The 27,934-nt window shown below is 36.6% G+C and overlaps 1 long non-coding RNA gene across 1 annotated transcript; it reads right to left on the bottom strand.

Moving 5' to 3' along the window:
• Positions 1-639: 639 nt before the first annotated feature.
• LOC150055939 (uncharacterized) lies at positions 640-4,031 on the bottom strand. Its single transcript, XR_016537481.1, has 3 exons — positions 3,991-4,031; positions 3,216-3,328; positions 640-833 (listed from the first exon to the last, which is right to left on the bottom strand). It is a non-coding gene; the product is annotated as an uncharacterized LOC150055939 (long non-coding RNA).
• Positions 4,032-27,934: the final 23,903 nt, after the last annotated feature.

Genomic DNA, 27,934 nt, shown 5'->3' on the forward strand with positions numbered 1-27,934 from the left:
ACTTTTTGACTAGAAGACACTGATAACTTTTTTATGTTGTTTTTGTTGTTGTTGTTTGTTTCCAGTTTGTTTTTGCCAGTCCTGGCTTGAACTCGGGGCTTGAGCACTGTCCTTGGATTTTCTTAAAGTTAGAGATCTACCAACTTGAGCAACAGCATCACATCCAGCTTTTTCTATATACATGGTACTGAGAAATTGAACCCTGGTCTTGGCGTATGCTAGGTAAGCACTCTGCCACTAGGCCAAATTTGCAGCCTCAACTTTTTATGTTTTAAAAAATATTATTAATAGTGCTGGTGAAACAAGGGCTTTCATACATGCAGCTGTTCTGGTGATTCATACCTGTAATACTAGCTAATCAGGAGGCTGAGATCTGATGATCATTGTTCAAAACCAGCCCAGGCATGAAAGTCCATGAGACTCTTATTTCTAATTAACTAGAAGTGGTGCTGTGGCTCAAGGGATAGAGCAGTAGCCGTGAGCTGAAGAGCTCAGAGATAGTTCCTAGGCATACAGTTCAAGCCCCACCACCAGAAAAAAAAACCCTCTAGTGCACTGTATAATTGTATAGATGTTTCACTATTGTATTGCACAGGTATGTATGTTTTTAATATGCTTTAATCAAAATAATTTCCTCTATCACCCTTTCTTTGCCAGGTATTATTCTTGTAGATCATTTAGGATATTCAGTTAAGAAGTTGATCTTTTCAGTTGAATTCTTCATTCTGGTATTGTCACATGTCCCTTTTATCCCTGTCTCCTGTCATTCATTACTGTACATCTTCCTTTTCCCAACATGTGGCAGGAACTGTGGCTTTATTTCAACCAGTGGACTATAGAAAAAAAAAATAGAGAGAAAGTACATGACTGTAACTGTATGAAGAAAGAATCCTCATTTCTCTAAAACCCAATCACTGGCTTTCCAAGCGTATTAGTTCCTTTGCACCGTGGAGACACAATACCTAACATAACTTAAGGGGGAATGATTTGTTTTAACTCACAGTTTCTGACATTTGCACCCATACCTGTTATCTGCACTGATTCTGGGCCAATGGAGAGTAAGAAAATGATTGTGGGATGTGAAGGAAGAATTGGTTCTACTCACATCAGACAGAAAACAGAGAATGAGCAACGGATTAGGGATCAGTCTAATTTTCATCAAGGCACACCCTTACTGACCTTTTTCCTGGTCTCCATCTCGTGAAATTTCAAGAAGCTCCTAAAATTGTGCCATCAAGAGGCCATGCATTCAACTCATGAGCCTGTGGAGGGTCGTATTCAAATCATGTCAGGAAGCAAGGTGTCATGTATCTAGATCTACAAGGTAACGAATTTTGCCGCATCTATAAAGGATTATGGAAATAAATACTTCCTCTGTATTGCAACCTCTGATATCCTGAGCAGAGGACCAACTAGATTGAATTGACTCCAGAAGTAAAGCCTCCAACACTAACCATTTCCCTGAATTCTAGTATCTATATCCAGCTGCCTAAATTCTATCTCCATTGCATTTCCACAAAGTGATCTTAATATTTAGATTACCAAAACTTGTCATTTTAACTGCATAGCATTTATTAATGCTTTGCTTAGAATCCTTTAGGAACAAATCAGGCGATGTTATTCCTCCTACATGTTTTGTATTTTACTGAATTGGGGTACATAGGAAACAGAGAGGCAGATACAAAATATGGCAAGCAAAAGTATGAACTATGGGGGAAAAAAAACACAAAGCGACAGGCTCATAGTCTAATTCAATTGGTAAGTCTCCCCAGTAATGTAAGTAGTGGGCAAGAAATATTTTTCTCGAAAGTAAAATGTCTCATGCTACTTCTCTCTCCAAACTGTGATGTATTATGATCCTATTAATAGTAAAAAAAATTAAAAATGAATTATTTTAATGCTGTCTTCTCTTATCCTTGTCGATCTCCCCAATGTCATCTATGCCTTCTATTCTTTCTCCCTCCTTTCTTACTCTTACTAGCCTATCTGCAGTTGTTTAACAGGTCTTAAAAGCACAACTACTGCTTTGGTACTTTTTGCAAAAATAATTCCATTTTCATAGATGGAGATTTTTTTGTCTCTAGATCTCTCTATAGTCAGATTTTTGCTATGATTTTCTCTTGTCTGTGTATTTAATTCCACATTCTCTGTCCTGTCATCCACTTTTGTTCCTTTCTTGGTAATTATCCATTGTTTTGCTCAGATTGGCCTATTCGTTTGCTGATTTAAGATGTTTTCTCAGTTAGAATGTTCAATGTAGCTTCTACACTGGGGTAGACACAAATTTAAATACTAGAGGTTCAGTAAGAGCATTATCTTACTTAGCATTCAAAATAATCTTACAAAGCAGGTGTGGTGATACATGCCTGAAATCTCAAGATTTGGGAGGCTGAGGCAGGAGTTCAACCCATTTGGGTTGCATAGTTAAGACTTTTTTCAAGAAATTCTCAGCCAAATATAACCAATCTGACTGCTTGTATGTTATTTATGGTCCCAGTTTTGAACAGGACCAAAAAAATTGTATTTGACGACATTAATATGTAGAAGCAAGATTCAAACATTTGTCAGGTTCTATAATTGTATTTTTTACCACAAACTATGGGGCTTAGGGTGAATTCTAGATATCTCACTTTTATTCCTTAATAGGTAAAAAATATTTAGAATATTATTTGAAGGGAAAGTCAGTATGCTCAAACTTGAAATATGTTTCATTTCAGATGCTGTGCAATGTGCAGTTACACGGTAGGCATGGAATTGAAAGGTAACAGATAAGAAATTCCAGTATTTACAATTATTTCAAAGGCCACGAGAACATGAACAAGAAAAGAAAGTTCAGGACTCTTACAGTGAGCAAAAATCAACTCATCACCAAAAGGCATATCCTGTGCAATTTTACTAATTGTGAGATGGCAGTTCTGAAGAAAATCGCCTAGATCTAAATAAATTGATATGAAAAGAGTGCAGAAGTGCTTCCTTTTATATTATTTCATGACAAGGAAATCCATGTACAAGAAACACATCACACATACAACAGCTCAATTTTCTAGGACTTAGCCTCAATGGTGAAAAACAGTAATCTTTTCTTTTTAAAATTCAATTTCCAATCAGTCTTTTGATAAGATACTTTCTTAAGTATTATTTCCTTGAGTGATCCACATTTTGTGCAAAAATAAATATTGACCCTAAAATAAGTCATTTCATTATGCTATATTTACCTTTCAGATTTAGTTTCCAAAATTTTCTCTGCTCTCTAATGTCATATGTAATCTGTGTTGCATAAACAGAGACTTTAGTGGTTTTCTATCCTACAGTTCTGAGACTGATGAAACTGAAAGAAAAAGAAGAAAGCCTGTCATTTATTAGAGGTGAGTTTGATTATAGTCAAAACTTTTGACCTTTTCACTAATGGGTACAAAGGAAATTGCAAGTCAGATAACAGTTATTCCAAACTAGAACTAAAACTAACACATGTAATTAAATTATGACCTGAGGCACAGATTGTTACAGAGTGGCATAGAAATCACAGGAAAATTCATGTGAGTGGAGGCTGTAGGTCTGAGCCCAACTAAGCCTCTGCCCAAAAGCCTTGAGCAAAGCATTTCTCTCTGGCCTCAACTCCATCTTCCCTCATCTGTTTAGAATCTCTTATATGCAGAATACATTACTGAGATTCTATGATAAGTGCCAATCACTAAAACAAGCATGATCATTTTCACAGTCAGAGTATTAGCTGCAAATATATGTATGTTTTGTTGAACATTCATTAGTAATGATAGAAAGGCCAGTACTTCTGCATCGGGTGATCTATTTGGGGGCTCAAGATTAGATTGGGAAAGATGGAATCAAATGTCTAACCATTTGCCCCAAAGAAGCACAATGATTTCTTTTAAATTTTTTGGTGAGGGGAAGGAGTCCTGCTATTTTATCTCAGGGCCTCATAAAGTGGTCAGTAAAGGGCAATACACAAAAAATCAAAAAACAAGCATTTACCTGTAGGGGAAATGATAAGTGTGTGTGTGTGTGTGTGTGTGCGCGCGCACGCGCGCGTGTCTGATTAGAATTGTGGAATTTAGATATGTCACAGATGACTGAAAAGAATTTTGAGAAGCAGAAATAATTGGGGGAGGGTAGATTGAGTGATAGATAAGTCGGGGCAACAGCATTAGTAAGTGCCTACTTGTAAGACTTTCTTAAATAAATATATATACATATATATGTATATATGTGCATGTGTGTGTGTGTGTGTGTCTTTCTGATTTTGAGATCTGCATAAGTCTTTCACCTATACTTTTGGCTCCAGAGAGAGATAGATGGAATTCAATATCTAACAGAAGATATATTTGTCTCATAGTTTCCTTAAACTAGAAGCTACTCTGAAACAATCATAATTCCATAGTTTCTCACCAAGTAAATGTATCTACCAACTGCAACAAACACCACACACACACACACACACACACACACACACACACACACACACACATACACACACACACATATTGAAGGATATAAGGATGTGGGTAAAGTAAATCTCTGAGAAGAAATCTTTTACTTGATGGTAGAAGAGCCATAAAAATCTATCAATGGATTTCCCTGATCATTTTAGAAAGTTAGTTCCACAGCTCAAAATAGGAAATATCCTATATGTTATATAAGGAGAAAATTTCCTTTTATGTAAATGTCCTATATTTTGCATTTAACATTGATTATAATCCACCTTGAGTTCATGTTGGTATAAACAGAAATTAAGTTTCTTTTCCTTTGTTATTTTAACTTTTCAAGTGCCTAATTGTTTTAATGCAATATTTTTGAAAAGAGAAAATACCTTTCTATTAAGACTTTCAGTGCTTTTGTCAAAATCAACTGACCATATTTTTTCATATATTTTTTATTGTAATTAATAGAAGGGTTACATTATATTCACCAGATAGAAGGTGCATTACTTCACATACATTGATACCCTTTCTCATGTCTTGGTCCCCATTTCCCGCCCACCCACCCCAAACCCTCATCTTGTTTTCCCCCCTTCCCTATCCAATTTCAAATAACCAAATGTAAATATATCCGATATATCAGATAACAAAGTGAAATCCTGTAAAAATAACCAAGAGATAACCAAGGGACAGCAAAAGAGATGAGAGATAAAACAGTACATTAAGGACTACAATCACTCTTTATATGGCTTTTGTTTCTATATCTTAGAGGTCCTTTCATTCAGCATCATACTATACGGCCTTTTGTATCAAGGTTTTGCTCTATTGCAGATCTCTGCTAGGAGAGCCCAAGGTTTCTACTGATTATGACAAATGAGGGAAACCATTGAGCCTAAGTTCCTTTGAGTCTGGCTTACTTCACTTAATATGATTTTTTCTAAGTCTTTCCATTTCCTAACAAATGGGGCAATGTCGTTCTTTCTGACAGCAGCATAGAATTCCATTGTGTACAAATACCACATCTTGTTGATCCACTCATCAACTGAGGGACATCTAGGTTGGTTCCATATCTTTGCTATGGTAAATAGTGCTGCAATACACATTTCAACTGACCATATTTATGTGAGTCTTCTTTTGGGTTTTTTTAAATTTTATACCATTGATCAGTTTCCAGCTCACTCGTTTTTATCAACTTTTTTTTTCCCCAGAAATGAAAGACTACAGAGCCAGTATAACAAACAACAGAATTATTTCCTTTACCAAATCACCATCACTCAGAGGCCTGCTTAATGTTCTCCTGGCTTGGTTACTTGGTCTAAGTCCTCAAAGATATGATAAGTCTTGTTAATCTCTATACATGTTGTTATACACAAATATAGCTTTCAACAAAGATAAATATTAATATTAAATTGCTAGCATAAGTGCTCAGTATCTAATTCCAAATATTTTTCTTAAATATTTGAAGTCTTAGATAATAAATCTAACAGTGAAAATAAATGGAGTGTTTTAAACCAGTGTGTATAATCATTCCTTGAGTAACTAATTCAAATATGAGAATTATTTCCTTTAATCTCTTCTTTGCTAATTGAGTGCAAAACTCTGAAATTATTTTAAGTTTGATGGAGTGGTAGAATTATTAGGATAATTGATTATATGATTTGAGGGTTGTTTGGTAGGAAGCCTCTGTAGATTCCTAGAGGCAAACGAGAGAATATACCTTAGAGGAGTAGGAAGACAGTAATAGATGATGGCTGACTTCAGCTGGGGTGAGAGGACTCAAAGCAGAAATGGAAGTAATGCAGTGTTGATTATTGAAAAGTGTTCCTGCCTTATATGCATGTATAAAAATATAGTGGTAAAACTCATTAACATTGTAAAAAGGGAAGGAGATGAAGAGTAATAGAGTATGTGAATTTCAACAAAACACAAGAACATACATGCATGACAATATCATGAGGGAAAAAATTTTAGGGTGAATTTTTAAAAATTATATTATATTGTCAGGGTAATGTACAGAGGGGTTACACTTGCATTCACCAGGTAGTAGGTATGTTATTTCTCTAAAATTGATACCCCTTTTCATGTATTTGTCTACCTTTCCCTCCCTCTACCCCCTCCCAATCATCTTGTTTTTCCCCCTTCCCTTCCCTATTTCAAACAAACAAATAAATATATATACAATATTCCAGGTAACAAAGTCAGATATAGTAACTACATGAGATTAACCATTAGGGGAAAAAAGAGAAAAGAAATAACATAGTACCTTAAGAACAACAATCAGAAAGATAAACCTCTTGTTTCCATATCCTAGAGTTCATTTTGTTTAGTCTTCTCCTATATGACCAGATGTACATAGCTTTTGAACTACTGTGAGAGGAAATTTCTTTATACAAAAAAATGCGCCTACAAAAATCCTTTTCAGGACTGGAAGGTTGGCCTAGTGGTAGAGTGCTTGGTTAGCACGCACAAAGACCCAGGTTCGATTCCTCGGTACCACATATATATATATATAAAACAGAAGTGGTGCTGTGGCTGAAGTGGTCACACATTGGCCTTGAGAAAGATCAAGGACAGGGCCCAGCCCAGGCCCTGAGTTCAGGCCCCAGAACTGGCAAAAAAAAAAAATCCTTTTCAAAAGGGACAAGGGTCTTGAGTTGCACATCCGTTACTATGATTTCAGCCACTATCTCACCATCTTAAGGCAATGACATACAAACCAGTTTAATGTTCATATCTGAAGGGGATAGATGCATTAATACTTGCTTTTTATTGATAACCCACACGAACACTGAAGTTAACTTGACGGGACTATTCTACAAGAGAGGAGCACAGATAAAATAAAAATTTAGATGGACTGATTCTATAAACTACAGTGTTAATATGATGCTCTAACTACTAAAGAAAGGAGAAAACATAAGCTACTCTAGATGAAAGGTCTGAGGGATCAAAGTTGAAGGCTGAACTAGACAAATAGTGTGGTATTGACCTGTAAAAATAATCTCAAGTGAAAATGATGGGAAGCCTGGCTCAAGTGGTAGAGCACTTAAATAGCAAGTGAACTCTCAGATGCATTCAAACCCTGGTACTACTAAAGGGGAAAAATAATAGGAGGAAATGCAATCACAACTCACGAACCAGTGAACTCATTACACAAAACTCTTCATGGTATGTGACTGGATAAAAAATATGACCTATGTATTTAAAGTTAAAATGCTGCATAAAATATTAAGATGCAGTAAATAGGGTACCCATAATATATATAATATAACTCATGCATAGTCACTCACATATAATTAGAACTCCCAGGCTCTTATGTCCTATAGGACAACCTCAGTCACTTCTTTTCCTTCCATATTTGATAAAGATCATTTTCCTCATATTGAAAGGCATAAATTTTAGAATGGACAAAATCAAGGTCAACTATGGAGTCCTCATGAATTGAAATGTGTGGGAAATGTATGTAAGATTGAGTGAAGAAGATTTAAAAATAGCTGACATTAATTATGTTTAACGATGGTGAAGATTGCATTCAGGTCAATAGACATTTCCAAGTAACCTAATCATACATCGTCATTAATGAGTATAAGAGACCCCAGAATGCGTCTAGACTCCGTTAGATAGGTTGTCAGTGACCAAAGTGTGTGGGGGTGAGAGAGAGAGGAAGAGAAAGAGAGAGTGGGGAGGGGAGAGAGAGATTCAATATGCTTTCTAATACTCCTAAACAAATATAAAGAAAGTAATGAATCTGAGGCCTGAACCTATGTGACAACATGATAATTGGATGTTTTTACTGGAGCTCACAGTCTGGTTTTCCACTGATTTTCCTCACCAAAGGGACAAAAATGGAAGCGTAACGCCCAAGCAAACTCACTCATAAACACAATCAATGAAGTATAAGATTCACATAATGAGAGATTTCTCAAAGCTGAAGTTCAGACTTCAAGAAAATATATTTTTGCCAATGTGGAAAATATCCTGAAATAAATTAAACAGTGCCAATAAAATGACTATAAAAATGAGGCCTGGAGCCAGATAGAAAAATCTGAAAACAATAAAGAATTCAGTGAGGCCATAAAAGCATAGTCTGAATCAAATCAAGGAGTGAAGGGAATTAGCTACAACCTTGGTCATAAATATTAAGTAATGGTGATAAATGAAAGACACCTAGAAGGAATATATAATGCATTAGGTTGCCAAGTTAATTCCAGCCAGATGCCAGGGGACTGTGTTTACTCACATAACGGCAGAAGCCATTTATGAAAAAGGGCTAAGTATATTCATATTCACCTATGGCTCAGATAGATTCAAGCTAATGTGTGGCTCCTTGGTTTCCACATCTTTGAAAAGTATATTCTATGTAAGGTAAAGTTTTCTATCCAGCTGTCTTAAACAAACCTGCACTTGCATAAGTCACCAGATTTGAAAGTAACTTTGGTGAAGGAAGGAAGAAAGGACAAAAAGAAGAGGGGAAGGGAGAGAGGGAAGGAGGGAGGGAGAGAGGGAGGGAGGGAGGGAGGGAGGGAGGGAGGGAAAGAAGGAGGGAAGGAGGGAGGGAGGGAGGGAAGAAAATAAGGTAAGAAGGAGGGAGGGAGGGAAGGAGGGAGGGAAGGAAAGAAGGAGGGAGGGACAGAAGGGAGGAAAGAAGGAAAGAGGGAAGGAAGGAAGGAAGGAAGGAAGGAAGGAAGGAAGGAAGGAAGGAAGGAAGGAAGGAAGGAAGGAAGGAAGGAAGGTGAGGAAAGGATAGGAAGGAAGGAGATGAGAGAAGAGGGAAGAGAAGAAGAGGGGAGAGGAAATGAGGGTGGGGGGATGGGAAAGAAGTAGAGGCGAGAGAAGGCCAGGAAATGAAGCAGGAAGAGACAAGGGGAGGGGAGGAAAGCAGAGGGGAAGCAAGGGTAGGGAATGAAGAAAGAAGAGGCGAGGGGAGGGAAGTAGAGGAGGGAAAGGAATGACAAAGAATAAGCTCAACTAAACATGCCACTCAAGAGAATTCGTTATTCCATGACAGATCCACTGACAATTTACATGCCAAAGTTTTCTTCTATGCCTGCTATCTGTGATCTGTGTTGCCCTTGCCAACTGTCAATTTGATTTTCTCTAATGCATCAAACATCCCTTTCTTTTTCCTTTATTCAAAGCACTGCTACTACAAGGCTTTTAAGTGCAAAAGATGTTCAGTGGTGATGGGAAAATGGAAGTGAGACAGGAGAGTGATATAAAGTGACCAACTGTGAGACAGTAGAAAAACTACAAGAAACTGAATCAGAAACATTACTTACAGGCCTATGCCTCCATTTTCCCAGCCCTCTATCTCTATCTATCTTACTCCAGCACTCACAAGATTTCATCTCACACTCTTTCTGCTTTCTTCTTTCTTCTTCTTTTCTCCGACTTGGAAAATGCCATAAAGAAGTGAAAGCCAAATTCACATAATTTTATCCTATACTGAGGCAATTACGATCTGTGTAGGCTTCTGTCAATGAAGAACATGTTGCATTAATAGATAAAACGTTTAACGAGTTCTTCCAACTTTTTCCTTTCTGGAAACAATGTCTTGCTTTATAGCCAGGGCTGGTCTCAAAGTCAAAATCCTCATGCTTGGACCTTCCAAGTTCTGAACTTAGAAGCAGGCACCATCACACTAAGACTGTTTTGTAAAACAACTTGTTTCTATCTTTACATATAAAAATGACAGATAGAGTAAAATCCTTTTTAGTTATAAGAAAGCTTTCCCTGAGAACTCAGAGATGTTTTCTACTCACCCTAAGACCTATGATTATAGTTTATGCAACAGTGAAAAGATAATACAAAATAGGATAAAAAATAGATAACATTAAGCAGTGAACTATTCAAGGGGAAAAAAAGACATCAACAGTGTGTGCTGGCACATACGTTTAATGAGAAGTATAAACTAAAATTAAAAGTGTTCGAGGCCTACAGGCCAAGTGCTAACAATGAATCATCCTAATTAATGCCTAAAATTCCATTCCATATCAGCTAATCAGAGATTAAAGAAATTACAAATCTTAGCAGTAATAAGCAATGGTGAAAATAGACATTTCCTTTTGGAGGTCATATCCCTTCTAATAAACCACAAGAGCACCAATGGTATCTTAAATGCCTCTCTTTATGCTAAATTTTTATCTTTACGTTCACTATATCTTTATGTTAAATGTCAAATCTTTAATAAAGCTTTCTTCCAGTACTACTTATTAGAACTATGCCCAAGGTGGGTACATGAGTGTATTTATAAATGGGATTTCATGGACCACAGAAGGTATCCACAATAGGCATTCCTCATAATCTGAAAGTACAGCAAAACAAACGCACAGCAAAATAACTGTATACTAAGAAAACTCAGAACTTGCATGAATTTTTAATTGAGCCATAGGCAAACTGAAATGAAAGGACAAAGAACTCACTTTGTTCCTAATTTGTTGCTATTGTTGTTGTTGAAGAGAGTGATTTGAATAAAGATGTCGCTATGGAATTCAGGCTGGTCTCAAACTTGGGACCCTAGTATATAAGCCTCTCAAGTGTTACGTTTTTAAACATGAATCATCTCTCATCATACTTTTCCAGTATCTTATTAAAATGTAATTTGAATGTTGGTATTGAATGGGGAAAATTTCTGAGAAAACACAACACATAGACAAGTTAAGATGAAATATATAGTACAAAAGTTAGAGACAGTTCACAGAATTACAAATTTAAAAGAGTATATGGTATGTGGTACTGAATGCTGGTAGCTCATGCCTGTATTCCTAGCTACTCAGGAGGCTGAGAGCTGATGTTTACAGCCAGCCCAGGAAGGAAGTCCACAAGATTCTTATCTCTAATAAACTACCAAAAACCCTGAAGTCGCTCTGTAGCTCAAGCGGTAGAGTGCTAGCTTTGAGCAAAAGAAGTTCAGGGACTTTAGGACTGGCAAAAACAAAACAAAGCAGAAGCAAGTATGTATATATGCATATAATATTATGTTCCATGCACACGAACATTAGAATACAATTAGAACATTTTCCTGAAAATTCCAAGCTATCAATCTTGTTAATATAATATATATTCTAAAATACTTTTTCAGTTATTTCTATACTCTTATTTTTCTATAAATATTTCATCACTGCTTTTTAAAGGATTTCTACACACAATAGTATGTATGCACATTATTAGTTCATATAATAATTATTTGATAATTTACCATTCTAAAGTATTTTTGGCTTCTTTTCTGTCAATTCAATTCTACTTCACTGGATCAAAATTATAAGCCCTTTTTCTCTGTCCTTTTTCAACATCTGTTTTCACCCTATAGATTTTATTAACAGCAATTTTACTTGTCAAGTGCTTTATCCAAAAATTCACAGGGATCAGACTGCCTTCAGATTGTTTACAGTTCCAAGAATCACCATTAACTCCCTTGCAAAGCTAAGCTTTTGTCTGCAACCCCTCTAGTTAGGCTGATCAAGGTTTGCCACCAACTTTCCCACTATAAATGAGGTGATTGGTGGGTTTTTCAGCCTCAGGGGCCATTTGAAGTTTATTTACTTCCTGTTCCTACTTTCTCTTGTTGAAAACTTATCATTCTTATAGCTGGTTTTTTAGTCTCAAGCTATGGGAATAATTTAATCATATACTTTTACTGACTATATTCTTTCTGGTACTTATAATGTGCTTATCTTAATGAAGATATCTACTTTATAAAAGGGTTTGAAGCCACTCAAAAAGATATGCTAACAACTGTCATGCCAACAAGACATTTACATTTGTCATTGATAACCACATACAAAATTTAATTAACTCAAAGGAAATGAAAAACTTTCTCCTGACTACAAAACTGTATGGTACTAATAAACACAACATAAAATTAAGAATTATACTACATACATTTTAATGACATTTGGAAGATTTTTTTCCTGAAGATGTATGTAGAATAGCTAGATCTTTCATTGTGCTTATGTTTTAGTAATATGTTTATGCTCTAGTATTAATTTTATCAGTATTTAGAAAGAAATCCTTATCATTATGATATAGACCAACCTAGGTCAACTTGATTATTTTCATATTTCTTGAAATCACTAAAATTCTTGGGGCTTATTTTGTTCTTGGTAGTAAGCTAAATAATTAGTTAGTTACTTTCCTTTTTGGTTTCTAAAACTTCATTTAAATTGCTTCCCTGGTTCACCTAGAAAGGTGCAAATACATATTATTTGCATGAGCAATTGTCATCTAATCCTAATCTAGTCTTCTGCTCAGTGGGACAGTTTTATGCTCTGTGAAATGCTCAAAGCTGAGATAATGAAAAGGGAGTGTAACATTTAATTTTGAAGTAATCTATAGCATTTGTAATATGACTTTTGAAATCATCTATAGCATTAATATCAGATGGGAATATTAAATTGTGTTGCCCACAATTTTAGAAGAAGACTATCACCTCAAATAAATCCTTACACTAATTTATTGTCACACTCTTTATTCACACTAATTTATTGTGAAGCCAATAAACATTGCATTAAAAAAAAGTATGGACTTGAAAATGGAAGCTGGTGGGGGAAGGCCAGTGGGAGAAAATGAGGGAGTGGGCAACAATGTTCCGAAAGAAAATGTTCTCATTGCCTTAATTATGTAACTGTCAGCCCTTGGGACCTCACTTTACAATTTAAAAAGGAAAAGGAAATAGAAGCTGAAATGGGCTCATTTTTAATCTCTAACTTTATAAATCTAAAATTCCTCGTTCACCACAGAGAGCCATTTATCTGGAAGATAGCGCGTTTGATTCAACTCAGCTGGGCTGTGCTCATGAGCACTGTGGCTGTATTACAGATGCAAGATTATTTTTTAATCATTTGAAATGCTTTTAGGTTCGCAGAGTACAGCTGGACACTGATTATATTGAATTCTAGGAAAAGCCTAGATTATTCTCTTCCTGGTCCTTAGTGAAAAAGTAAGAGAAATCAAATTTCAATTTGAGTAATGTAAACACAGACGTACAGCCTTCATATTTATCTTTGTTTCGAAGCCCCCTTTTGGAATCATCAGAGTGTTTAAAGTTTGGAAATCCCATTGAAGTTTTCCTATGTGGTATAAATGGTCAATTTTGGCATTTTCCCTGCAGGTATGTCCTGGGTAGTATTTGATATAAGAATTTCAGTTCTGAATTTTTCCTACATATTTAGGAAAGGTATGTTTCTAGTGTAGATTAGAGAGGCATAAAGGAAAGGCAAAGAGAGTCTGAGCACCATGGTTTTGCCTGTAATTCTAGCACCCAGGAAGATGAGATCTGAGGATCAAAACCCAAAGTCAGGCAGGGCAAGAAAGCCTATGAGACTTATTTCCAATTAACCACCAGAAAACCAGAAGTGGAGCTGTGACTCAAACTGGCAAAGCACTAACCTTGTACTTTACCAACTTTGGAAGGAGCTCTTTAGAATACACATAACTCTGACATATAGATTTTATATTAATCTCTATGTATCTAACACAGCCATTAATATTAGACTACTCCAATCAGGACCTACAAAACGTTCTTAGAGGCTGAAGACATATAAGTCATCATTTAATTCTTGTGCTCGATTTTATTGGTATGGAAATGACGTTAAGACATGCCCTCCATTATCTTTTGAACAACAGCACTATAACCAACTCACTCATAAGACTGTTCAGTCTTGCTGGGCTCTGTGGCTCACACCTGTAATCCCAGCTACTCAGGAGGCTGATATCTGAGAACAAAGTTCAAAGCCAGCCCAGGCACTAAAGACTGTGAAACTCATCTCCAATTCATCATTAGAAAACGGAAAGTGGCTCAGGGACAACACCCAGGCCAGGAGTTCAACTCCAATGCCCCCTCCCTCCTCCCGCCAAAAGAAATGTTCAGTCTTTTATTTCCCACAGCCACACAAATGAATCCCAGGCTCGTTGGTGTTATGAATGTTTGGGTTTTCTCTTTCATTCCTATCCTGAAATTCTAAATCCCAGTGAGCTGGAATGGGGAGATGGTCTTTGAGGAAGTGATCCAGGTCTTAAATTTCCCAGTTGGATTCTTGGCGGACTCTCTGTGGTGATGACACATCACGATTGACACTGGGAAACTCTGTGTTCACATTCTCTATTTCTTTCTCTTGTTTTATTTTTTTTATTTATATATTCATGTGTTATTTTTTATTCATTTATTTTTGTGCTGGTTCTAGGACTTGGCACTTTCCTTGAGCTTTGTGCTTAAAGTTCTACCCCTTCAGTCACAACCCCACTTTTGGTTTTGATGGTTCAGATCTCAGCTGGCTGAATGGCTACGATTATAGGTGTGAGCCAGCCGCAAAAGGCTCTCTTCTTTTTAAAAAGTACTTTCTCACAAGGAGTTAGAAAAGGCTTCCCTTCTTCCATTAGGTGAGGACTTAGCAAGACTGTATCATTTCTATGAACCGAGGAATGGGTGTTAGCAGAAACCAGATGTGCTAGTAGTGTTTTGATACTAGATTTCCCAACATCCAGAAATATAATGTTGTTGTTTATTAGCTGTCCAGTGTAGATTTTTTTGTCATAAGGAAACAAGTACTCCCTCCTTCTCTCTCTCTCTCTCTCTCTCTCTCTCTCTCTCTCTCTCTCTCTCTCTCTCTCTCTCAATCTCTCTCTCTCCTCTCTCTTTCTCTCTCCCTCTCTCTCTCTCTTTCTTTCTCTTTCTCTCTCTCTCTCTCCTTCTCTCCCTCTCTCCTGCCTTCCTCCCTCCCTCCTTCTTTCTCAATCCTTTCTCTCTTTCTCTCTCTCTCTGACAGTTAGCACTGAACACCCACAATCTCTATGCCACAGGAAGCAGTCATGTTGAAAGGGGGGTGACATTCTACCTGGCGGGTCCTTACACATCAGCAGCATGTGCTGAAGCAGGATGCACACTGCCTTTGATGCTTGGCAGAGAACAACATTTTCCTTCAGAACGTAGCATGACTGATCTTTTTCTCTTCATTTCCACCGTCACATTTACTTTAGGACTAAACAATAACATAGCATTCCAATTCTTATTCATTTGTAAGCAATCAGTTGATTGTTTGACTGTGTTTGGAATCTATCTTTGTATCCTTCCAGTTCTGAAATATCATAAGAAGTTCCTAAGTGAGCATTTTCCATTTACCCCGCCCATTTTGGACTATAATTTATCTCAGGAAATATTCTTTTTACATTCCTTCATTTATTTCTCTTGACTTTTAAGTATCTTACTTAAAGTGTCACATTAAAAATTAGTATAGAGCCAGGAGTTTGGCCTAGTGGTAGAGTGCTTGCCTAGCATGCATGAAGACCTGGGTTCAATTCCTCAGCACCACATACATAGAAAAAGAGCTAGAAGTGGTGCTGTGGCTCAAGTGGTAGAGTTCTAGCCTTGAGAAAAGTCCAAGGATAGTGCTCAGGCCCTGAGTTCAAGCCCCAGACTGGTTAAAAAAAAAAATTAGTCTAGGCTAGACGCTGGTGGCTCACTGCTGTGATCCTAGTTATTGAGGAGGCTGAGATCTGGGGATCATGGTTTAAAGCCAGCACAGGCACGAAAAGTCCATGAGACTCTTATCTCCAATTAACCACCAGAAAACCAGAAGTGGCGCTGTGGCTCCAGGGGGAGAGCAATAGCCTTAAGCGCAAAAGCTCAGGGACAATGCCCAGGCCCTGAGTTCAAGTCCAATCACTGACCAAAGGGGGTCCCAGATTCGGCGTAAGATGGCGGCAGTTCAGGGTGATACATACTGAGCTCCTGCCAAGATTCATGTACTGGCAGTGCAGGAGACAGTCCTCTAACAGAAATTGATCCTCAGTAAGCTTTAGGACCACAGAGAACTCAGGCAGAGAGGAACAAAAGGAAGAATACCAGTGCGAAAAGAGAGCGTGGAGCTCCACCACGGAGCGGCCTAGAGACAAAGGCTCTCCTGAATCAGAGCAGAGACAGCGCTGTCTCCACAGCAGCGCAGACCCTCCGGCTGCAGACAGCCACACAGAGCCTGCACGAGCCCAGAGCCGACACCCAGCCTTGCATGGACCTGCCAGGTTCACGGAACCGGAGAATCCAGCAATTTGTGAGTACCTTCTCCGTGGAGAAGTTTCCACTTCTGCTCCGGGAAAGGCATAGGGAGGGAATCCCTCTCCCTCCAGCTGAGAGCAGCGCCATCTTGACTGCTGGCAATGACCCAGGCCAAAGCAATTGGAGCCTGAGAGGTGTTGCTGACAGCGCCATCTTTCTTACTGGCAAAGGATTTCCCAGAGATCCCTTAGCCGGAAGTCCGGCCCCAGCGCTGCTGAAGTCCATCCCCCTGCACCTCATATTGTTACAGTATCTCACTTGTTACCTGATATATAGGATATATTTGTATTTGGTTGTTTGAAATTGGATAGGGAACGGGGGAAAACAAGATGAGGGATGGGGGTGGGGGGGACCAAGACATGTGAAAGGGTATCAATATATGGGAATTAATGCACCAACTATCTGGCAAATATCATGTAACCCTTCTATTAATTACAATAAAAAATATATGGAAAAAAAGGGGAGTCCCAGTGAACTCTTTTTTTTTTTTCTTGCCAGTCCTGGGCTTGAGCTCAGGGCCTGAGCACTGTCCTTGGACTTTCTCAAGGCCAGAGCTCTACCACTTGAGCCTCAGCCCACTTCTGACTTTTTTTTTTCCTTCTGTGTATATGGTGCTGAGGAATTGAACCCGGGTCTTCGTGCATGCTAGGCAAGCACTCTACCACTAGGCCAAACTCCCTGCCCTGAACTCTTATTTTTAACAGCTAATGTTAAATTCACCCAAAGGGAGTCCCAGTGAACCCTTTACATTTGAAGTGACATTGAATAAGTTGTCTTTCTCTGTGCATTTTAATTTTTCAGTTTGTAAAATAGAAACCACAATAATAGTGCAAGCTTATTTGTATAAGCAGGCATTATTTAAAAAAAAAAAAACAGCAACAGAAAACACATAGAACAATATCTGGGACAGTTTACTTTAAATGGTTCTGAAAATTAGCTTTAAATTCTTAATATATCATACCTCTATCATATTCAGAATAATACTTTTGAGTTATTGCAAAATGATGACATAGTCTTAAAAATCACCTAAGAAAAAGTAAAAATACCATGTAGCTTACTTTTCAGTTCTGTTTCCAAAAATGTCAGAATGTCTATGTGAGAATGGATACATTTTTGTTTTGCTTCTTCTTTGATAAGTAGGTAGAAAAAAGAATTTTAGTAGATGGTTCTCTGTACTGAAAGAACTACCAGTTTTTCCACATAAATGCATGTGATTACAATCAAAGATATCCAATAATTCAACAAATCTCAAAGTACCATCACTTCTACCTCAGTTCCAACTTTATACATTTCAACTGACTGCTCCTTTCTCCAGAATAGTCTACATTTGACAAAGACCATAATCTTTGTCTCAAACTATTTGTGTCTTGATACCATTTCTTTGTTATGCTAGCTGCAAAAGCCTAGAAAAGGCTCCCCTAGAAATTGTTTCCTCAGATTTTATAAAGTAGAAATGACTTACACAATGAATATGATATGGGTAATCTCCACACATGCCCAGTATCTAGTAAGCATTCAAGCTTGCTTTATTCTAAATCTCACTGCATATATATTATTAGAGAAAGGAGTCCAGTCCACACATAAACATATATAATGAGAATCTGGTCTAATAATTAGTGACTAAATGGTGAATAATTACTTTATAATCATATATATTACATCTTTCTCTTCATGTTTTGCTTTGCCTCACACTTTTTTTTTTTTGGCCAGTCCTGGGCTTGAGCTCAGGGCCTGAGCACTGTCCTTGGGTTTTCTCAAGGCTAGAGCTCTACCACTTGAGCCTCAGCACCACTTCCGGCTTTTTTCTATGTATGTGGTACCGAGGAATCGAACCCTGGTCTTCATGCATGCTAGGCAAGCACTTTAACCACTAGGCCAAACTTCTGGCCCTGCCTCACACTTTATTAATAGTTGCGGTGTATGTCCTTTGTTGAATTTTAAATATTTTGAGGGAAACATGTATGGAATATTTGGTTTCTTGGCTCTGAATTGCTAGCGTCCTTTATCTGTCAAGAATATTTACTTCCCATAGAATCTAGTATTGGAAATAAAGGTTATACTCATAAAAGAACTACTGATTTCATTTTTTTCCAATGGAAATTTTTGATATGTTGGCACAGATACTTGGAAATATTCAAACTTAGTTACATGAATCTCAGAAAAGAAATTTCTGTCAAGTTTGGTCTGTTAATAATAATTAACTTAAAAAGTACATTTAATATCACCCTATGTAATAAACTTTCTTTGGCTACCCTCAAAGTAATAAATGAGTACATCTTAAATGCAAAGAGTCTGGCAATATATTTACCATTGGTTTGTGTCATTAATGTCCCAAGGAAAGATTTTGCATACCACCAAGAGGAGAAAGTTAAAGCCTGATGAAAACTGTCTTGATTTTCCTGGAGTGGTGCCTAGCTCTTGGAAAGCAATTTACAAAAGGCCCTTCTCTCTACTATAATCTTTTTCCTCATTCCTGATGATTTTTTTTTAAATTTTAATGCCAGATAGCAACTCCATGTAGTGTGCTGGCACTGTAGGCAGAGACCATGAATGAGTGAGAAGACGTAAGATGGGAAGAATGTGAAAGACTCCTCATGACTGCTAAAGACATTAGTTGCTGGTGTTAAAAGGTGGCAGTGGCCATCTCATTTGTGAAGGCAGTTCTACCCCTAAGTAACCACTACTTAAGCATAATGTCATTCCATTTCCTACACTTGTACCTTTAATCTGTGATCACTGGTCAGAGATACCAGGGCAAGGAATAAGGTTAAATTTCTTTATTTGCCTTCTCTGAACACTTTCTATGTTTAGCCAATCTTTTACTTAGGAAAGTAATCAGAAAAGAAAATCGAAATATGTAACTATAGCTATCACTTAAAAAAAAATCTGGTGCATTAGTTTCCTCTTACAGCTTTAAAATTTTACCACTGATTTACTGGCTTAAAACAATGAAAATTTATCAGCTTACAGTTCTAGAAATCTAAAATCAAAGTGTTGGCTGGGCTCTTCAGTTTGGAGAGGCAGGACAAAAATCTATAGTGTTATCTTACTATTTAGACGTGCTTTTCTTGACTTAAGAGACATTTCCCTGCCTTAAAATAACTCACTGAATCTTTTCCCTGACCTTCTTAGTTGTTTTTTGGCAATATCTTGCTCATCTCAATTTTGTACAAGGACAATTTTCATTACATGGAACATATCATACAGTTTGAAATACTGTCCATATCTCAGAATTTCTTTTTTTAAATTTTGCATTTTTTATTTTTATTGTAATTAATAGAGGGGTTACAGTTATGTTTACCAGATAGAAAATGCATTACTTCTCACATTTTGATACCCCTTCTCATGTGGCAACTACAAAGTCACTTTTTCCATACAATATAATACAATCACAGGTTCAGGTAATTAGAAAGCCACACTTTGACCTATGCAGAGAAAGGAAGATGTAAATTTCATGAGTCAGGTGAGTTCAAAGTTTACATATTCAGCATATTAATAGATCTGTTTCACTAATAACATAGGAATTATAATAGTCAACCCAGAATATTCCTGTAAAAAAGAAAAACTCTACTAACCAAATCAAACTGCCCAAGCTGGGTACATGGCTCACACCTGTACCCAGCTACTCAGGAGGCTGAGATCTGAGGATCACGGTTCAAAACCAAACTGGGCACTAAAGACTTGTGAGACTCTTTTCTCCAATTAACCAGTAGAAAACTGGAAGTGGTATTGTGGCTCAAGGGTAGGGCCATAACCTTGAGCTGAAGAGCTCAGGAACAATGCCCAGGCCCAGGGGTAGGGCAGTAGCCTTGAACTAAAGAGATCAGGACAGTTCCCAGACCCAGAGTTCAAGCCCCACGACTGATCAAGTCCCCCCCCCCAAAAAAAATCTAACTCTGCCTAGAGACATTCAAAAGGAAAGAGTAGGACTAGATTTAAACAAGACCATGACATCTGTTCCATACACTGACCCAGCTCATTGCCTCTCAGTAAATATAATTCACTTTTGTAATTTACTCCCACATTTTCCCATACAAATAAAGAAAGAAGTGTGGATTGAGGGACACTGTGTTGTCTTGAGCTGTTCTGATTTCTGTAGGCAAATTTGGTGACCAATTCCATGTGGATGTATTTTCTCACCTTATGCACTTCCTGTTATGATCTAATATCTCTATGTGGAGCAGTTCAATTTGGATTTTTGCTGAAAAAAGATCTATAATTACTGAATTTTTTGTAAAAAAAAATCAGTGTTCTCAACTTGAAACCAAATTCAACTTATCACCTTGACTGATGTGAAATATGTAATACTTGGGAGAATTTTATAGTAACGGAAATGCATAGGAAAAAGTGAAAGGTGCCTTATAGTACCATGTCAGAATTCATATTGTCAGGAGAAGGTAATCTCTCAGGGGATGTAAGGGGTCATGTCTGTTCTGTATTTTGGGATGTCAATTTGGATTGACACTGAAAATCTGTGGACTGAAGTGTCATCATGTTGAGAAAGATAAGTGAAGTATCTTGCTTAGAAAGAACCGCTGTCAGGTGATATATATGCAGTTATATGTATATATGTACATTTATATATGAAGAAAACACTGTAAAACCCATCAAATTATGTTTTAAGAAAGGGTGAAGAGAGGAATGGTATGGGAATATGGTGAATGTATTCAAAGTGAATTAGTTCAAAATGCACTTTTTGCATGTGTGAATATGTCACAACTAAATCCTATTACAACTGTACAGTAACTCAACAGAAGGTCAAAAGTTGATCTCATCTTACTCAACCACACAGAAACGTCAGCATGCAAATTATGACAAAGGGAGACCCACCCAGCTTCCCACCCATACCACTGGAAACCACTAAAGCCATATCTACCCCTCCCCTACCACAGGATTTATCTCAAAAGCCATTGTCAAGTGCCTGGTTTCTAGATGCTCAGGTCTGGCACCCATCTTGTCTTCATGATGGAGGTGGTCATGTTGGATGTTCAATGTTCCAGCAACACCTGGAACATTAGTTCTTGTCTGGTCTGAAGAAAGTCCATAGAAAAATGATCCCAACTGGAGATGAAGAGATCACCCCAAACCTCTTCTTCAAGTCATAGCGAAGACTGTGTATAAATCTCTCGACGGAAATTTAATGTACCCAGTCTGTCAACAAAAGTGACGAATTAATGCAGCTGGGGAAACATGGTCCTTTCTCTGCTGACAACATATTAAAGAGGCCAGGCATAGAGCCATTCATCTCTTTTTCAAAACTTTAAGCACACAATTTATTACAAGAAATCTCACAATTCTCTATATGTGCCAATACATATATACACACACAAACACGCATGTACACACATTTGCACATGTGGATAAAACATAGACATATATTTTAATAATATTTCAAGTAATTCGAATTATTTTTCAGCCTTTTAGAGAATGTTTTTTTTTTTTTCCTAGATAACAAATAGGTAAAAGCATGTTTCTTCTCAGTTCCTTTACAATGGCTTCCTTCCCTAGGGGAAGTGTATTTTCATGTCCTGATCTCATGGTAACTGAAGTCTGTTTCTTCCAAAGACCATTTGACATGCGTCTGGAGCTCGATGTGGGAGTGATTAGTCTTATAAAAGTATAGATGGGAAGAAATGCATACTGAATCTGAAAAGAGAAGTTTTTATGGTGGATAGTAATTGTCAATACTATTCTGCAATGTATTGTAGTTCATACAGATAAAGAGGGGATTCGGAGGTGGCTCCAGTAACAGAGCACTTACTAAGAAATGGAAAGTACTGATTTCAAACCCTAGCACTACCAAAACACATGGTTTACATTTAGGCAGGAGAAATAGGCCACTCGTTAACTGTCTTTGGGAAATACTGAACACTAGACTTTCTTGTTTCTTTTTTTATGATGAGCTTACCGTTTCAACAGAGGTGAAGGGAGCTAGGAAATGATCTTGGTGGAAGGATGGCTGTTTTTTCTTTTGTGCTTCAAATCAAAATGCAAACATGAAATTAGCATAAGTTCTCTCAGACAAGATGAGTCTTACGCCATTGGGGAATCCTTAAATTTTAGCAAGAGATCGTGGCTCTTTCTCAAGAAAATCCAATGAATGGCATTTACAGTGTGCTCTGTTCATCTCTCCAGTAGCAATCAGAAAATATCTTTACTATGAACATTAACGATTAACTACCAGATTTTTGTTTTAACTAAGCAAGTGGAGATAATAGTTTATAAAATTAAAGGCTATAGAGCAAAAAAAAAAAAATCATTGCCATTTTCTCTTTTTGTTGTCTTAGTTTTGTTTTTTTGCTCTTAAAATCCTTTTGCTACTGATTATAAATATTTAATGATAAAAGCAGTGTTTTAAAAGCATCAAAATGTTTGTTTAGTGTAATTTAGTTTTAAATTTGTGTTTTCTTAATATTTTAAAGAAGTTTTAGCAGCATCACTACAGTTGGAGAGTACAAACATTTTGAATATGGTATACTTAGATTTAATTTTGCCATGTATTTGTTTTCCTATGTATTATGTGATTGTTTTCTTTCTCTTAATCAATCCCCTTTACATTGATAATATTTTGTTTTCTTATTCTTCATTATGCTTTTCTCCTTTTATTAGGAATGTGAGCTTCTTTACTTCCAAGAATTTGCCTAGTTCTGGCTGACTTCATCATATTCGTTTTGATTGGGGGGGGGGAGTAATGGGGACAAAAACATGAGAAGTAGTATCAATGTTTGAGAAGTAATGTACCCACTACCTGACAAATGTAACTGTAACCCCTGTATATATTACCCAGACAATAAAATGCAATTTTTAGAAAAAGGAGTAATAATGAATAGGATGAGAATCAAAAATTGTGTACCTGGATTTATAATGTCAAAAGAGTAATTATCAAGGGAATAATCAAATTGCATACAAAGCATGAGTGGGCTGGAAAAGAGTATCCAGTTGGGGTGAAAAGACTCAGGTCTGTGCCACAATGATGCATTGACAGATCCAGAGGGTAGATACACAGAGGGGCAGACAACCCTCCCAGAGAGTCCATTCCCAGTATCACTGCCAAATTTATGTCTTTGGAGTCACCAAATTTATTTCCTAAAACTTAAATCGCTTCTCTTCTTGGAAACCTCGACTCCATGCTTTTCTCAGCCAAATTTCCACTATGTTGAGGTTTTTCTCGTCTTTTTCCTCCTTATTTTCCCAGCCTAACACACTGTGCTCTTCACACACCAAAGTCCCACCAAACTGCGCCCATCCCCTGCTGCCTTTCACTCCTGAACACTACATTTCCTGTTTCCTATGTGCGTTCCTTAAGGACATCCATTTCTTTCTGGTTTATTTTTTTAGGCCTCTGTTCCTGGTCTCCTTCTCCCAGAATTTTATCCTTAAACACCAGCCACACTGTTCTCATAGGAAGCAAGCAATTGGAGACATCAGTGGTAACCGTGCTATTTCTACATTTTGTATTTTCATGTCTATACATGAGACTCCACTAGACTACATGAAGCATTTGTAATGAATTTTAACATATAAGAGAAGTTTGAAAAAAGAAAGGAAGGAAGGAAGGGAGGGAGGGAGGGAGGGAGGGAGGGAGGGAAGGAAGAAAGAAAGAAAGAAAGAAAGAAAGAAAGAAAGAAAGAAAGAAAGAAAGAAAGAAAGAGAATTACAACTTGAAGTGCAGTGCATTATAGCAAAGTACAGAACAGACCTTTGTCTATTTTTTCTCACAGAACTAAAAATCTCTACAAAGGAAAGAATAATTTTTGTTTTTCCATTAAAAAAAAAGAAATAAGAAGCTGTAGCAAGGATACCTACTCAAAATAGTAGCAAACCTTATTGAATTTCTGAGGCTTGAAAAATAATACCATTCTATAATTTGCATTTCTTGATTATAAGTGATTTTTAAAGTGATTAAGCTGAGGAATAACAGGGGTTTTGGTTTTTTTTAACCTTTTGGTTTTATGAACTCTTTATGTGCAAGTGATAGTAACTTAAAATATATTATATATGTTCTCTCCAAAGTTTGTCTTCATAAATTAACTGTACAACTTCCCTACAAATGTGATACATCATTTTGTGATTTTTTTTCTCATTGCTTTCATTATAAGGAAGTATTCCTCTTTCATCTTACAAATGGAAAGATAGTTATACATTTTCATTCCTTCTTATTTAATTCTATAACTATCAAGGACTGAGTTAAATCTTTCATGGAAGATAAACAATTGCCAGTGAGTTTCAGCATCAAGATTGTCTGTTTTATGGCTCTTCTCCCATTCCTTGTAAGCATTTTTTATCCAAAAATCCTTGATTATAACCTTAGATTACTTATTTCTTTTTCATGTTGAGCAATAAACTAAATAAGTAGATACTGTTAAGTGTATATGAAGCTTTGGTTAGATAAATAATATTTTTGCAAGCATTTTCACCCATATGTAAATATTCTTTTTCACATCATTGGGTTGTTTTTTTTTTAATTAACTATGTTTTTTCTTTAGTATTTCTAAGTGGTTGTATAAAGAAGTTACCATTCACAATGCATCTTGATCAATGGGTCAATGTCATCCTTTACATCTTTGAGTAGATTCTTTGAATCATAAAAGTTGTCCTTATTTTGAAATAGCTAAGGAAAAATTCTCTACCTTTGTTTTTAGCATAAATAATTTAATCCAGAGGTACAATGCTTTTTATTAGGCTTTCTTCTAACAGGTTTTTAATTTTAGCTCTTTATATTCAAGATTTCAGACCACTTTGTAGTAACTTGAAGTACAGAGTAAAAAGAAAATTCCATTTTACTTCTCTGCATGCAGATATCCAGTTGTTCCAGAACCATTTATGGAAAGAACCATTTCCCCCCATATTCAGAATCATAGAAAAAAATCAATATGCTGTGAACATCAGGATTTATTTCTAAAATCTCAAGTCGATTTTACTGATCTGTATATCTGTATTCATAGCATTTATACACTCCATAGATGCCGGCAGTCTGTAGACTGTTTTGTAATTGTTTAGTGCCTTTCTGCACAACTGTTTATGTTATCCACATTTCCACATTAATTTTAGGAGAGCTTGTTTCTACTAATAAACAAATGAATATGGATTTTGCTAGGAATTGCTTTCAACTTATAGATTAACTTCATAATAACTGCAATCTTACAATAATAAATCTTCCATACCATAAGTGTGAACTATTTAATTAGGTCATTTTAAATTTCTTTCAGTGAAATTTACCATTCTATCTTTTGGACTGTACCATTCCATCCTCTGGATTATAACATTCCACACTCAGCTAGGAGCTGTTTTGCATCAAAGAATGGACCTATACCACCTTTCTGTCAACAGCCCAATATTCCTTACCTTTACCTAATCTCCTTTTACTGGATGATGCCCAATTTCAATATCTCTTGCTTTGAGAAGACTTTCCTAGCAGCTTGTATTGGTGTTAGTGGTATTCTGTCATTCTCTGAGAGTTCTTACCAATTATCTTCATCTTGAGAGAATCCCTAATCTCTTTAATTGTCATGCCCACCAAGTTGTAAGCTCCTTGAAGTCATGGAAGTTTATCTTTTCATTTTCCAGAGCAAAAGCAGACGTATAGCAAGTGTTGAAAATCCCCCAAATAATCCCATACAAAATAATAAAATTACCCAGAAGCAGTCACATCCTTATGATTTGGACTTTTAATTCACATTTTCCTCCTCTGTGCCTTAAGTTTCCTGTTTCTTCATTCTTCTCTGCTTCTACATTTTTATTAGTCTTCTTTTCTTCTTATGTTTTATGCTGTGTAAATATTACTAACTATTGTCTCACTTTCAAGTAACTTTAAAGGTTCTTTCTGACCTTTAAGTCATTAAACCGCTGAACTATTATACAAAATCATTCTGGAAACTGCTCTGAAGCGGGATACAAATCACACTGACAAAACTCATTCCTTCACCCTCAACAACAAGGTACAAAATGTGGTTGCAATAATGTCATAGATTTCAATAGAAATAGAATTATTAACTGTATCAATGTGGAATTTTGGTACTAGCAAAGAATAGACAAAATAAATATTTTGAAGCATTTTTTATTTTATTCTATTCTCTATTATTTATAAAACAAAATTCTGCCTTACATATTTGCCCTAAAGTTTACTAATCCCTGAAATGCTAGTCAGTACTTTACCTCCCTCTCTTCTTTATCCAGTGTACTGACTTGTGAACATTAGCACCCAGTTCTCATGCTAAACTGAGGGAGGGAAATTTAAAATATGTAAGCTGTCTATCCCATTCTCAGTGTAATGAATATGCACAATATATTAGTCACTTCCCAATTCTCTTTCTTCCTAAATATGCTTACCTACAATCCCCAGCTAAATGCCTAACTAGAATAGCGATGCTATTTTTGAATATACAAGTGATGGAGGGCTGCTGTGAACAACATATTAATAAAAATAAAGAGGCTTACTATAAGGAAAACAAAAAACATTGATCCCTTAGAGTGTGTGCTTGGTTTGTTTTTTGTTCTTTCTATAAGGGTTATTTAAATCTAAACTCAGCAATTATGACAGTCTCTTGGGATTGGGTCAGTTGTTCCTCAGTGCATGCACTCTCTCTGCAATGTCAATATTGCTCATTGACACTGCCATATTTTGCTCAAAGAGTTGAATATATTCCAAAACCCTGCAACTCATTTCCCCCATAAATTATTCTTATTAATGTTTTTATGGTGAAATGCCTACATGTTACATTTCTTTTAGTATAGGAGGGACGTTTTCAATATTTCAAAACCCTTATAAATCAAGCATAGTGTTGTAAAAACTAAGCAATTTGGCTAGAAAAGCAAAGATATGGTTCCTGTCTGACATTTGCATCAGAAAGTCAGCCAAGCTTCTGAGTGCATTAGTCCATGGAAACAAGAGTCCTCTTATGATAAACAATCGCTCTGGGAGACAGGGTATTATCACAAAGAGGATTATTTATGCTAGTTCAAGAAACAAGAAAGGGGGGAAAATGTAATCCTCTTCAGATCTTGAGGCTGCTGATCAAATAAAAAATTCAAAGTAAAAAAATTGCTTTTGAAAATTGGCTCTGTGATTATTTATGGTTTTAGTCAGGAAAATGAGTGGGCAAAGGAACCCAGATATGGTGGAATATTGCACAAATACAAGAGTTAATAAATTAATTCTGTTAAATATCCAGAGCCATCTTTATTACATGCTTTAGGAGCAGGAAACTATCACTGGAATGGGGGAAAATGAGATTGTCAGACATATTGAAATCAATACTCATGTGAAACATAAATAAAACCCATTGACTATACACACACACACACACACACACACACACACACACACACACACACACAGAATGGTTCTCAAAAACAGCAGAACATGTTACGCAAGTAACAGATTCTCAGGTTATACATTAGCCTGGGAATTGTGAGGCCATGGTTTAAGGTAAATTCTTAGCTAGGAATTAAGTAT

Source organism: Megascapheus bottae, chromosome 13 (genome assembly GCF_031878675.1).
Source record: "Megascapheus bottae isolate mThoBot1 chromosome 13, mThoBot2.hap1, whole genome shotgun sequence".
NCBI classification, from domain to species: Eukaryota; Metazoa; Chordata; class Mammalia; order Rodentia; family Geomyidae; genus Megascapheus; species Megascapheus bottae.